This window comes from Dasypus novemcinctus, chromosome 22, assembly GCF_030445035.2.
Source record: "Dasypus novemcinctus isolate mDasNov1 chromosome 22, mDasNov1.1.hap2, whole genome shotgun sequence".
In the NCBI taxonomy this organism is placed as follows: domain Eukaryota; kingdom Metazoa; phylum Chordata; class Mammalia; order Cingulata; family Dasypodidae; genus Dasypus; species Dasypus novemcinctus.
In genome coordinates, this window is record NC_080694.1 from 44,842,560 (window position 1) to 44,855,937 (window position 13,378).

General features: G+C 40.9%; 1 non-coding gene across 1 annotated transcript; it reads left to right on the forward strand.

Annotated features, from left to right (window-relative positions):
- Window positions 1-5,228: 5,228 nt before the first annotated feature.
- LOC111763166 (U1 spliceosomal RNA) lies at window positions 5,229-5,392 on the forward strand. The gene has a single exon (XR_002796082.2). It is a non-coding gene; the product is annotated as a U1 spliceosomal RNA (small nuclear RNA).
- Window positions 5,393-13,378: the final 7,986 nt, after the last annotated feature.

Sequence of the window (13,378 nt, forward strand, 5' to 3'; positions counted from 1 at the left end):
TGAGTTTACAACTTCGGTTATATAAATATATTTAAAAATATAATATATATTTATATATAATATATATATAAAAATATAATAATAGGGTGAGTTAGGGGAAAATACACCAAATTTAAGGTCAGAACTATGGTTAATAGTAAGATTTTGACAATATTCTTTCATAATTTGTAACAAATGTCTCACAACAATGCAAAGTGTTGGTGGTAGGTTGATATATGGGACCCCTGTTTGATGTTATGCATGTTTGCTTTGTAAGTTCACAACTTCTACTATACACTTATTGTTTATGTATGTTCTTGTATAAATGATATAAAATAATAATAATAGGGGGAGTTGGGGGGAAAATACACCAAATGTAAGATACTTTGGTTAATAATAATATTTAGAGGATGTTCTTCAAACATTAGTGCGGTCACCCCTCGGGCTGAAGAGTGGTTTGCTGGCCCGGCGGGGGAGCGGCCGTGGTAGGCCAAGCCGCTGCCCGCATAATAGGGTGGCTGGTTGGACTCACCGCCACCCCTGAAGGGAGCTCGGCATGGGCGCAGAGTGCCCTCGGGTCTCCCCTTCTCAGCAGCCATGCTTCCGCGGCCGCCCCTCCTCCCGGATGGCGCCACACGATGCCTGTGGGGCGGCACCCTTCTTCTTCTTTCTCCCTGCGCAGGCGCAGGGCGGAAAATTCCAGTCTGCCCTTTTCCCCTCCCCCGACAGCAGCAACAGCCAGGCGTGGGCGGAAAAATCCAGTCTGCCCTTTTCCCCTCCCCCGACAGCAGCAACAGCCAGGCGTGGGCGGGAAACTCAAGTCTGCCCTCCACCCCAGCAACAGCAGCCACCAATTCCTAAACCCTGCCCCTTCCCCCAGCAACAGCGACAGCCAATCCCTAACCACCACCCCTCCCCCATCCAGTACCGCCCACTGACCTTTCGCCGGCAACCAATCAGAACAGGGCGTGGCTTCGACCAATCAGCCTTCCCCAGCCCCTATAAAACTGTTGCCTCTCCCTCAGTAAAGTGGACTTGCGTGTTTACCTTGTCTCCGCGGTAGTTCTTCTGCCGTCCACCCTCTAGTCCTGAGAGCCCCCGACAAGGGCCTGGCCTCCCTTGTCCCCAGTTCATCGTCTGCTTCTCCGGGCGACCCCTTCGTCGCCGGCTTCGCCGGGCGACCCCGTCAGCCGAACCACGCAACCCCTTGTGAGACCGATCCCTCGTCTGCTGCCGGACCGACCCCTCATCCCAAGTGGGACCGACCCCTCGTCCCGAGCGGGACCGACCCCTCGTCCAGAGCTGGACCGACCCCTCGTCCGCAGCCAGACCCCACCTCTACTGACCGAGCAAGCCGCCGCACATTAGCTTAAAATGTTTCACAGCAATGCAATGTATTGGTGGTAGGGTGAGGTATGAGAGCCCTGTATGATGTTATGTATTTTTGTTTTGTAAGTTCGCAACTAATACTATAAACTTATTGTTTATGTATGTTTATGTATGAGTGAATATACCTCAATAAATTTTAAAAAAAGAAAAAAGAAGCAGAGAGAGGCAAAAAGAGGCACTGAGAGGTGAAAAAAAGCACAGAGTGGCAAAAAAGAGGGAAAGAGGCAAAGGCAAGGCAGAAAGAGGCCTTTAATTGTTAGTAAATCCAGGTAGGGGGTATTGGAGTTCTCTGTGTTATTCCTGTGTTATTTTTTTTTTTACTTTCCTCTAAGTTTGAAATTAATGCAAAATAAAAAGTTTAAAAATGTTACTGGTTACCCAGGAATTTATAATACTCGTCTTTAATTGCAATCTACTTTAAAATAATGTTGTACTACTTCAGGTATTCCATGTATCCTGATATATTCCAGCTTTTATGCTATTGTCACATATTTTATTTTCTACTTGTTATAAACCCACAGTAGATTCTACTGTTTTTAATTTAGACAGTAACATATTTTAGAATGGTTAGAAATAAGAAAAAAAAGTCTTTTATATTAACCTTCATTTTAGCCATTTCTGAAAATATTTCTTTGTGTAGATCTAAATTTCTGTCTGCTGTGATATTCATTCCTCTTAAATAACGTACTTTAGCATTTCTTATAGTCTGGGTTTGCTGAAATGAATTATTCATCTGAAAAAATTTACTTTTGCCTTCATTTATGAAAGATATCACTATCTACAGAATTACAGATTGACAGGGCTTTTTCTTACAACCCTTTAAAGAGTAACTCCACTATTTTCTGCCTTGCATATTTTCAACAAGAAGTCTCTGATGATTCTGATCTTTTTCTCTGTATGTAATGGGTCTTTTTCTCTGACTGTCCTCAGGATTTGCTCTTTAGATATGATTTCAATAGTTTGAAGATGATATGTTTAGATATATGTATGGTGTATGTATGTGGCACTTAGTATTTAACTTACTTGGGATTCTCTGAGATTCTTGGATTTGTGATTCTTGTGTTTCCTTATTTTTGGAAAACTCTCATCCACTATGATTATCTCAGCCAATGTCCACATCTGATCTCTTTGGAGGGACCTGTGTTTCCTTAGATTTCAGGCCTATTGATTGTCTTGTAGCCTCAGCTCCCTGAGAGGGTAAAGAAAATTAAGATTTTATGGATTATCTTGATTTTCTTTGTTGTTAGGGTGGAAACAACACTCTTTCCAGCTTATTATATTCTGTATAGAAGTGGAGCTTTCATTATTATTTGAATCAGAGATTTTAAGGCATTATTTGTTATATCAAATTTTAATATCAAGACTGAGAACAGTCTTAAGATTTTACCCTACTTGAAAGTTAAGAACACAGTCTGACACAGTTTCACTAATGCAGAAGACACAAGACTCCTGGGTCAGAGAAAGGTTTGTTATTCATAGCTTTAGAATATCCAGAGTATCATCACTTTCGTGGCAATTCTCCAAGCCCCAGTTTCCACAGGGCAACAAGACGGCCAGGTGCACGCACACATTTGGTGGATTGTGTTATAGGAGAGGAACCCTGAACTTAAGGAAAACAACTCTTTTCTAAGGTAGTAAGCCTGTCTGCCATTTGCTGAGGAGGGAGACCTTGGCTCTGTCTTCCAAGACTGTTTGCTACACAAACATCCGTGAAAAGATAGTCCAAAACAAACACAGTGTTTGTTTTGGATTTACACTTAGGAGCAGTGTTTCTGCTCCTAAGACATACAAAACTGCAAGAGACCTATGGAGAATTATCTCTCAATAGAGACAGATTCTCCTGGGCTAATGTATTTTATACCACATGTAGGTTTCTCCCATATTTTGTGTCCCAGGATCTGTTCCCATTCATTCAACTCTATTCATTTTGCATTTCTTATGTACCAGCAAATATGTCCAAGGTTAGAGATACAGGGCAGATATGGTCCATATTTCTTTCACCTGATAAACAGAGTAATTGGGATTTTCAGGGTTTTACCAAACCATACAAAGTCTTGATGGATTAACTTGCCAGTGATGGGAGAATTTAGTTATTAACACTAAAACACATTAATGCCTTTTATACTTTACATCACTAACCTTATCATCATGTCTCCTCTTTTATATATGTCTCTGTAGGACTTTTTTTTTTAACTTTTTTTTTAGGAGGTTCCAGAGAGTGAACCCAGGACCTCATATATTGGAAACAGGTGCTCAAAAACTGAGCTATATTCACTCCCCTTCTGTAGGACTTTTAATACTTGACTATGAGTTTTTTTAATGGAAGAACTGCATTTTGTGTTGTTTCCCTAGTGCCCAGCAAAATGCCTGAAAATGTGTTGCTATTACTTCCTATACACTTTATTACTTCATAGGTTACATGAGGATTTTTTATCTGTGAATTTGCTTTTCAAGGTGTCCACTAGGCCCTGCTTATTATTGCATCAGAAAACAATACTTCACTCTGCTTTTCCATAGCACAAATGGCCAAATAATTTGTCTCTGGAAGTTTGTCACATCAAAAACTTTGAGTCATGAGGTATAACATGCAAATTCTGTTATTTTATTACCACCAACCTTTACACTTCATAAGATATATATGGTGGTTCCTTTTTCTGCATATGAAGGTGAGAGATAATAAAATTTAAAAAAATTCATATTTGCAAATGGCTTGGAACCACATCCTGAACACTGTTTTTCACCACATATCCTTTTCCAAATAGACACTAAGTGTAATTTTTTTAATTGCCAGGAATGGGAATATGGTGTCATTTCATTCTCACAGAACATCACAAAGTTATCTATCTCCATCCCCACCACAACCCCCCAAAATAGTGCTTTTGATTTAGCCAAACTTAACCAATATGTTTTCTTAAAGAGTTGTCCCCTTGATTTTTAAATTCTGTGAATGTGTATGCATATGTGTTTACATGCGTATGGTATGTATATATAATATATGCATATATATGAAATTAAACTGTAGTTTTATTCATTTATACTTGATTTACATTTCTTGAATAGATGTTTTCTGTATAAATTCCAAGTTGCCGGAGGTATCTTGCAAAGATGACTTTGGAAGTGCTGACCCTTTGAGCCTTGGGATTATGTTTTACCAGCACTCAACTGGGAAAGGGCCAAAGTTCAACTTTAAACTCTTTGTGTGCTACTTGCTTTAAATTTTTAACTTGGCACAGTGTGTACTCCTGTGCCTGGTTATTCTTGGAATGCAAAAGGTACATGTTTTTGTAATTCTCTGAGGAGCTCCTTTGTGGCTTTTCCAGAATTTAAGTCAGATTTTACTGTCAGGGCTATGTTCCAAGGTCTAAAATTCATTTTTTAGCATCTTCAGACATATGGGTGCTATTTTTGAAATCCATATGGTCTTTCCTTATAATTGGGTCTGTTTAATGGATTATGTTACTACTACAGAAATACACATTACATTTGTTCTTCCATTGCTGCTAAGAGTAGTTCTGATTCTGCGTTGTCTTTGCAGGTTGGGAGAAGGAAAAAAAATATATATGAATTTGCTATGATATTTACAGTTGGTATGTTCTTGAAAGAGTTGGGTGGACTGAGGTTTTAGGAATAAAATCATGTGTTAAATGCCCTAGGAGAGCATATCAGAACATTCTAGCTAAGTTTAAAGGCCTTTCTGCATTTCAAGGACTACTTGGTTTATATTTTACGAATCATTATTTTTGAAACTGCGGTCTTAACTCTCTGAAATTCATCTATCCTGTTACTCTTCCTATTCAGAACATAACCCAGAGTCACAAAATAAACAAAAGGGATTGCTTCAAGACAAAAGTGATGTCAGATAACTTACCTGGCAGGAGAGAAGATACCAAGATCACGAGGGGGTTTTCCCAGGGCGGGGCTTACCCATTGCAAATCAAATGTGCTGACCCCTGAGATTTCCCCAAATGTGGGAAACTTGACTGTGTAATTTATGGTAGTGGGGACTGCATTTGCATTGTCCCCTGAAATTAAAAAAAAAAACAAAACGATATCACAGTTTTCATTCAGTAAAGCCCAGGAATTCAACTCATAAGAAAATCTATTTATTTGTAATTTATACAAATTCTAAAAAACTAATAATCTTTGTTTCTTGTGCATAACAACTTTGAAGCAGAAAATAGAAGCAAGTGACTAAAGAAAGACATGACAATGGTCAGGTGTATTGGTAGTAGCAATAAGTAATAACCCAAAGACAAGAAAGGCGAGAGCAAATGTATTTTAAAAGCCCATATAAGTATATTGAACATCACAAAAGCCTGGTGTAAACATCCTTGTATCATCAGCAGGCCCTGCGAGCATCTCAGATTTATATTTGAGACGTCTAGAAAAAATGTTCATCACATAGAAGCAGCGAGCTCTCATAGAAAGGGAGGTGCAGGTTTAAGTTCTAACACTGTCACTTGGACAAGTCACTTAAACTCTATACATATCTGCTTACTCATTGGTATCTTGGGACTAAAGATATCTGTACAAAGGGAAACGGACTTGGCCCAGTGGTTAGGGCGTCCGTCTACCACATGGGAGGTCTGCGGTTCAAACCCCGGGCCTCCTTGACCCGTGTGGAGCTGGCTGATGCGCACAAGGAGTGCCACCCCACGCAGGGGTATCCCCCTCGTGGGGGAGCCCCACGCGCAAGGAGTGTGCCCCACAAGGAGAGCCGCCCAGCGCGAAAGAAAGTGCAGCCTGCCCAGGAATGGCGCCGCCCACACTTCCTGTGCCGCTGACAACAGAAGCGGACAAAGAAACAAGACGCAGCAAATAGACACAGAGAACAGACAACCAAGGGAGGGGGGGGATTAAATAAATAAATAAATCTTTAAAAAAAAAAAAAAAAGATATCTGTACAAATACCCAAGACAGGAAGTCATGTGTGGGTAAATACTCCACAAACTGATGAGCATGCTATGGAAAGTACAGTCTTAGATCCAACAAGAAGGCATTCAAAAATTATTAAAGTTAAATAAGATTTAGATTTAATATCAAATGATCAAGAAGGAAAGTTTTTAAATTTTTGATGAGATATATTCTCAGTTATATGGAAAAGTGATTAAAAAAAAAAACTAAGTCAATATCCAGAAATTCTCCAAATTAAGGATTCATTGCACTGACCTTTCTTAAGGCAAAGGAAATGAGGTCTTTCTGATCATATTGGCTAGGATCTACATCCAAGCAGTAGAAGACGAAGGACCTAGGGGAAAGTGTTCTGCTCTGTAAATCAAAGGAATAGGATTCTGATTTGAGCTTTTTAACTCCCTTGAGCTTCATTTTGTCCCCTGGGTCAGTTTTCATACCTTTAAATAGTAATAATAGTAAGCAATTTTATTTAACATAAATAATAAAATTATTATGAAATTAATAGTAGGTAAAATTTTTATGAAAAGCTATTTCTCTCTCCTTTGCTCTCACCTTATGGTGTTAGGGAAGATCTAAAAAGATGTGCCCTCACTTATCAATATCCACCTTTCCGGTGGCATTGGATTGGGAAAAGTGGACATGGTGGCTGATGGGTATGGGGAAAGGCGGGAGGAGATGAGAAGTGGAGGCGTCTTTGGGACACGGAGCTACCCTGGATGGTGCTTCAGGGGCAGTCACTGGACAGTGTAAATCCTCCCAGGGCCCACTGGATGGAATGGGGGAGAGTATGGGCTATGATGTGGACCATTGACCATGAGGTGCAGAGGTGCCCAGGGATGTGCTTACCAAGTGCAATGGATGTGTCATGATGATGGGAACGAGTGTTGCTGGGGGGGGGGAGAGGTGGGGTGGGGGTGGTGGGGTTGAATGGGACCTCATATATATATATATTTTTAATGTAATATTATTACAAAGTCAATAAAAAAAAAAATCCACCTTTCCTCCTCCCCCAACCAACCCACGAATTTGTGGAAATGAGGTAAGGATATAAAGTACCAGGAAGCCCAGCCTCCACCTACATAACTACCTGTCCCGTCACGCCAATCTTAACTCTTTCAATGTGAGTCTCAGGCATCTGTTTCCTGGGTAGTGACTTCCGAGACAGCACATGATTGTCATATCTAAATCCCATAATGGGTAGGTTCCCACTTGAAGCTGTTAACTCCTGCTCAGCAAGGCACCAGACCCTGCCCTACTCTTTAGGGGGTGTTAATCTCTTACATTCAGAAGCAACTAGCTAATCTGACAAGTCACAGCATGCATTTAGATTATGTTGAGAAAAATGTCACTTTAAATGCTGTCAATAATTTAGTAATCATAGAAAGCCCAGGGCCCTCAGCCTTTCTCTTTGTCTAATTCCTAAGGAGAAAGGCCTTATAGTAGAGGAAAGGCACAACTAAGAGTTTTTCCAGGATGTTAAAAATTGATTGTTTAATCTCTCTACCTAAAGCAGCTAAGGATTTGGGGATGGCACCAGAAATAGTTAGCAAATAAACACTTTCTTCGGCTCTAAGTGGTGCAAGGTTGGCTATGAGAAGATCTGAACCGAGTGTACAAGCTACGAGTGAAAGAATAGTGTGAAATATGGACTCGAGGAAATTAGAAACTAGAGCCAATGCTTCTACAGCAGGTGTACACACGAGGACAGATTCTGAACTCCCAAGGGCAATTCACATTTAGCAGATCAGCAACTGAACCTGTTATTCACCAGTCCTACCAAACCAATTCATCCTCTAAGTCACCTAAGCCATAAAGAAACCTGTACCCAATCAGTAACTAGAACCTACTGGCTCCATCTCCTAAATATTTCTGAAATCTAATCCAGTCTAGCTATTTTCATCATCTTTACCCTAGTTAAAACTCCAGCTGCCTCTGGTTTTACCAATCTCTAAATCCTCTTTTACACAATCAACAAAGTTATCTAAATATAATGCAAAAATGACCATATCACACTTCTGCCTAAAACCCCTCAATAGTTCCCCATTTTCTACAATAATAGTCCAAGGCCCTCAGAAGGAGGATATAAGATCTTCCATGATCTGACCCCTTAGATAAGGCCCTTCTCACTACCTTTTGCATTTCCCACTTCTGTCTCCCATTCTGACTTTAGCATGTGTTCAATGCAATCCATTTGTATTTCTTCGTAAGTGATTTAAAAAGCTTCATCTTAGAAATAATGCAAATGTTGATAATTTTACAGCTTAAATATCTTATGAAAATTTCATTGATTTTTCTGGAATAGGTACATTCTGAATGACTTTAAATGGTAAGGGCCCTTTCTTCCACCAGGTCATCATTCACTAAGCTGAGTGTTTAGGTGCTAGGACTTTACAATGTAGATAGAACCCTGGCTTAAAGAAAGGTAACAGGAACCCTTATAAGCCTGCAAGCTGTCCTCTACTACTCTAATCCTTTTCACTATACCAGGCAAAGTTTTAGAGTAATTGTAAGGTAAACTCATTTAGAGAATATAGGTGTAGAAACAGGGGAACAATCTTAAGAGTCTCTTGATAAGCCTTGTTTAGCGCAAGGCATTTCTGCCCATAGGTATAAGGAAACCAATATTGGGGTGCGGTTGGGGAGGCGGTAGAAAGGACGTGAACTACTGTCCATGGTCCTGATAAACAAATGCTCATCAGGGCATGGCTGGTCTCTGCAGTCCCACGTGCCCCTTCCCCGTTTTTTGTCATCCCTCCAATACTGCTAGCCATAGTGTGTTGAGGGAGTCAGTGCTTTAAATGAGTGTCTTATAAATACCCCTTTGGATTTTTAGCTTTGGTGCCATCTCTCGTCACACTCTAGGTTTCAGTCTATTGATTAGTATGTAAAAAGAATAATAGTGCTCAGCTCTGAAATACCATGATGCCTACAGAGCACAATCACATCGCCAGCCACTAAATCTAGGCTGGTTTCCTGATAGTTCCCTATTTCTGTTTCAGTTCAGGTAGCAAAGCAGGAATATACCTTTCTCTAAGAGGGGTAAAATAGCTTCCCACTATTCGAAATTAGTGGTGATTTGTGGGTTATTTATAGAGATTTTGCTTTTTTACTTTTCTCCCTTGGCCCTTCACCCTGACTACTTCCTGTTTTATAAATTTCTTAGGGAAGGATGGGAATTTTCCTTTCAAGATGTTGGTTTCCCGAAGTTCCATTTGCACTGCAGCAGAGTCTGGTGATACGAAGGACATATCCTGCTTTGTGAATTGTAAAGCTCCTTGTTGACCACAGTGATAACAGGTTGTTTTCTCCCCGTTGAACATCCATTCAGTGACCAGGAAGGTTATCTTCATTATTCTTCTGTTTGGGTTTGCTGTTTTATTACTGATGAGAACGTGGAAGAATTCCTGCCTTTACCAGCTTTTCATTTGGGGTGGGTATGTGACCAGGGGGCATGTGCTGACTGCTCTGTTTGCTGATGTTATCAAGACATCCTATAGAGGATGCCGTGGAAGAGTTTCCTGTTCTTTCAGAACAGAACAGCCAGACGGAGTTTTTAGACAATATACTCTGGCACAGCTGATGCTGACAGGCAGCACGTTCACGCAGAAGGAGTCTTTTGCCTGATTGGCAAACGGGTATCTAACTCTTTTATTGGTTTTTTTTTTTCTTCTTTTTTTAGAGGAGTGGTTTTCCCCCTTTTGTAATCTTCCTATAGATTTCAAAACACATTGTCTTGCAGAATATGTTTACATAAGATGTCTCTGGGAAACACTTCCTGAGATGGAGTTTCCAGGGCTCATTTTGGGAATGGCATCCAAGTACATTGTATGCAGAGATCAACTTCAGTGGAGTTGCTGTCAGGTTGTGGTATGGTTTAATAAATTTGATACACAAGTAGAACTCCCATGCGACTTATTTATTTATTTTTAAGAGGTACCAGGATTGAACCCGGGACCTTGTACATGTGAAGCACATGCTCAACCACTGAGCTACAACCGCTCTGAAACTTATTTATTTAATTTTGACCATTCGTAAATATAGACAGTAAAACCATGGACTTTATTTCAAAATTATTTTCACTGTAGCTTAATTGAGATAGGCAGTATTTGAACATAGTTCATTTTAACTTGTAGAGATTACCAGTCCAGATTCTAGGCCTTTTCATTGGCTTCTGTGATTAAGTGACATAGTTGTTCTTCTTGCCAAGAATGCTTGTTAGGATGGGATCTCCCTTCATAAGACTTTCATGCTAATGTGCTGGAGGTGCAGTTAATGTTGGGGTTTAAGATATATTTAGGGGATTTGAATCTCTGGACTGACAATGTGATAGCCAGATCCTGAGCCTCAACAGACTCCAGCACCTACAATCTGATTTATTGGACTTACCACACTCAGCTAAGATGGAGGTGAAGGACAACCACCACACCATGGAGCCTAGAGTGATTACAACTGAAAATGGGAGGATTGCATCCAGCATCCAGGTGGAATCTGAGCCTCCTCTTGACATAAAGGTGCAATGGACACAACCAATCCAGTGTCCACATAGAAGAGGTGGCATTGGATTGGGAAAAGTGGACATAATGGACAAAGGGTATGGGGAAAGGCAGGAAGAGATGAGAGGTGGAGGCGTCTTCGGGACATGGAGCTGCCCTGGATGGTGCTTCAGAGGTAATCACCGGACATTGTAAATCCTCACAGGGCCTACATGATGGAATAGAGGAGAGTATGGGCCATGATGTGAACCAATGTATATGAGGTGCAGAGGTGCCCAAAGATGTACTTACCAAATCCAATGGATGTGTCATGATGATGGGAACGAGTGTTGTTGGGGGGGGGGGGAGAGGGGGGGGGGGGGGGGTGGGGTTGAATGGGACCTCACATATATATTTTTAATGTAATATTATTACAAAGTCAATAAAAAATAAAAAAATTAAAAAAAAAAAAAAAAAGAATGCTTGTTAGGTGAACAAATCTATAATAAAATTATTCCTGGGGAGTGGATGCCACTCAAGTGGTTGAGTGCCTGTTTCCCACGTACAAGCCGCTGGGTTCAGTTCTTGGTACCTCATAAATATATAAATAAATACAGCTGGATTAAAGAGTTAGATTTCTTAAAAAAACTATTCCTGTGGTCTTGTTCAAGTATGATGTACTCTTCTGACTATTGTAGGACTGTGACTATTGGGTTAACTCAAAAGATCATGGGGAGTGGATATAGCTCTAGCCATTGAACACCTGCTTCCCACACGGGAGGTCCCAGGTTCAGTTCCCAGTACCTCCTAGAAAAAAGCAAAAACAAACAACAAGCAAAACAAGTGAAAAAAAGCAATTCAGGGAAGCGAATCTGGCTCAATAGATAGAGCGTCCATCTATCACATGTGAGGTCCAGGGTTCAAACCCTGGGCCTCCTGACCCACATGATGAACTGGGCCACACACAGTGCTGAGGCGCACAAGGAGTGCCATGCCACGCAGGGTGTCCCCTGCGTAGGGGAGCCTCATGCGCAAGGAGTGCCCCCGTAAGGAGAGCTGCCCGGCGCGAAAAAAGTGCAGCCGCCCAGGAGTGGCACCTCACACATGGAGAGCTGATGCAGCAAGATGACGCAACAAAAAGAGACACAGATTCTCGGTGCCGCTGACAAGAATATAATCAGGCACAGAAGAACACACAGTGAATGGACACAGAGAACAAACAACTTGTGAGGAAGAGAGTGGGGAAGGGGAGAGAAATAAATTTAAAATTTTAAAAATTTAAAAAAAGCAATGCAGGGATGCCAATGTGCCTCAGTGGTTGAGTGTCAGCCTCCCACATATGCGGTCCTGGGTTCAATCCCTGGCCCCAGTACCTGAAAAAAAAAAGGACTTAAGAGCAATAAATTCTGTTCCTATCAAAATCATCTTTCTAAAACAAAAACTTCCCGTGACATTTGTATTAGTTTCCTGGGGTTTCCCTAACAAAATACCACAAACTGGGTAGCTTTAGACAATTTAAATTGACCCTCTCACAGTTGTGGAGTCGAGAAGTCAGAAGTCAAGGTGTTGGCAGGGCTCTGCTCCCTCTAAAGCCTCCAGGAGAGGATTCACCCTTGCCTCTTCCAGCTTCTGGTGATCCCAGGCATTCCTTGGCGTGTGGCAGCCTCTATGTTCAAGGCTGCCTTCCCTCTGTCTGTGTCTCTTCTCTTCTTACATAGACACACATTGGGTTGGGACCCACCCTAATCCAGTATGACCTCATCTTAATGCAATTTCAGCCACACAGATTTTATTTCCAAATAAGGTCACATATACACGTACGGGGCCATAGAACTTTCAGCATACCTTATGAGGGGACAGAATTCAACCCATAACAACATTCTTCTCCTCAAAAGCCTTTGAATTGCTGACTCTACTATGGAAATGCTTTGCCCTTTACTTTTACTCCTGTTTCATCTTCCCCATCCATCAACCAGCAGCTGAATGTCTACTGTTTCTTGCATTACAGAGATGACTCTCTCTAGTGAAAATGGATGAAATGATTTGTACATAGGGACGCAATCCAAGCTCTGGGATAAGAGAAATAATAAAATGAATCATGGCTGACTGCCAGGTGGGAGTACCTGGAAAACTGATTTGCACCTTATTTCATAACGATTTTGCTGATAAGCTTAGTGCAAGGTGGATACCTATACAATTCTGATATGATTTGGATATTGAATTCAATGAGGCATTTGACAAATTTTTATTCTTTTTTTAATTTTTTAACTTTTTAATCTTTATTTTTTTAATATTACATTAAAAAAATGAGGTCCCCATATACCCCCCACCCTTATGGACAAGATGCACAGTGACTGCCATGCAAGCTAATTTAAGTTTAGGCTGCAATAAAAGAAATATCATACCCAGAAGGTACATATTGGTCCCCCCAAGTTCTGCCTAACCCAGACAATTCTTGGGGGTGTGGACTCAGTTCTGGGTGCCATGCTTTAAGAAGACACTGACTACTTGGAGTGTATTCAGAGAATAGAAACCATAATGGTGAAAAGATTCAAACTGAGACATTTAAAGGAAGACTGAGTTCATTCAGAATATTTAGCTTAGATGAGAGAAGACCTGGAAAG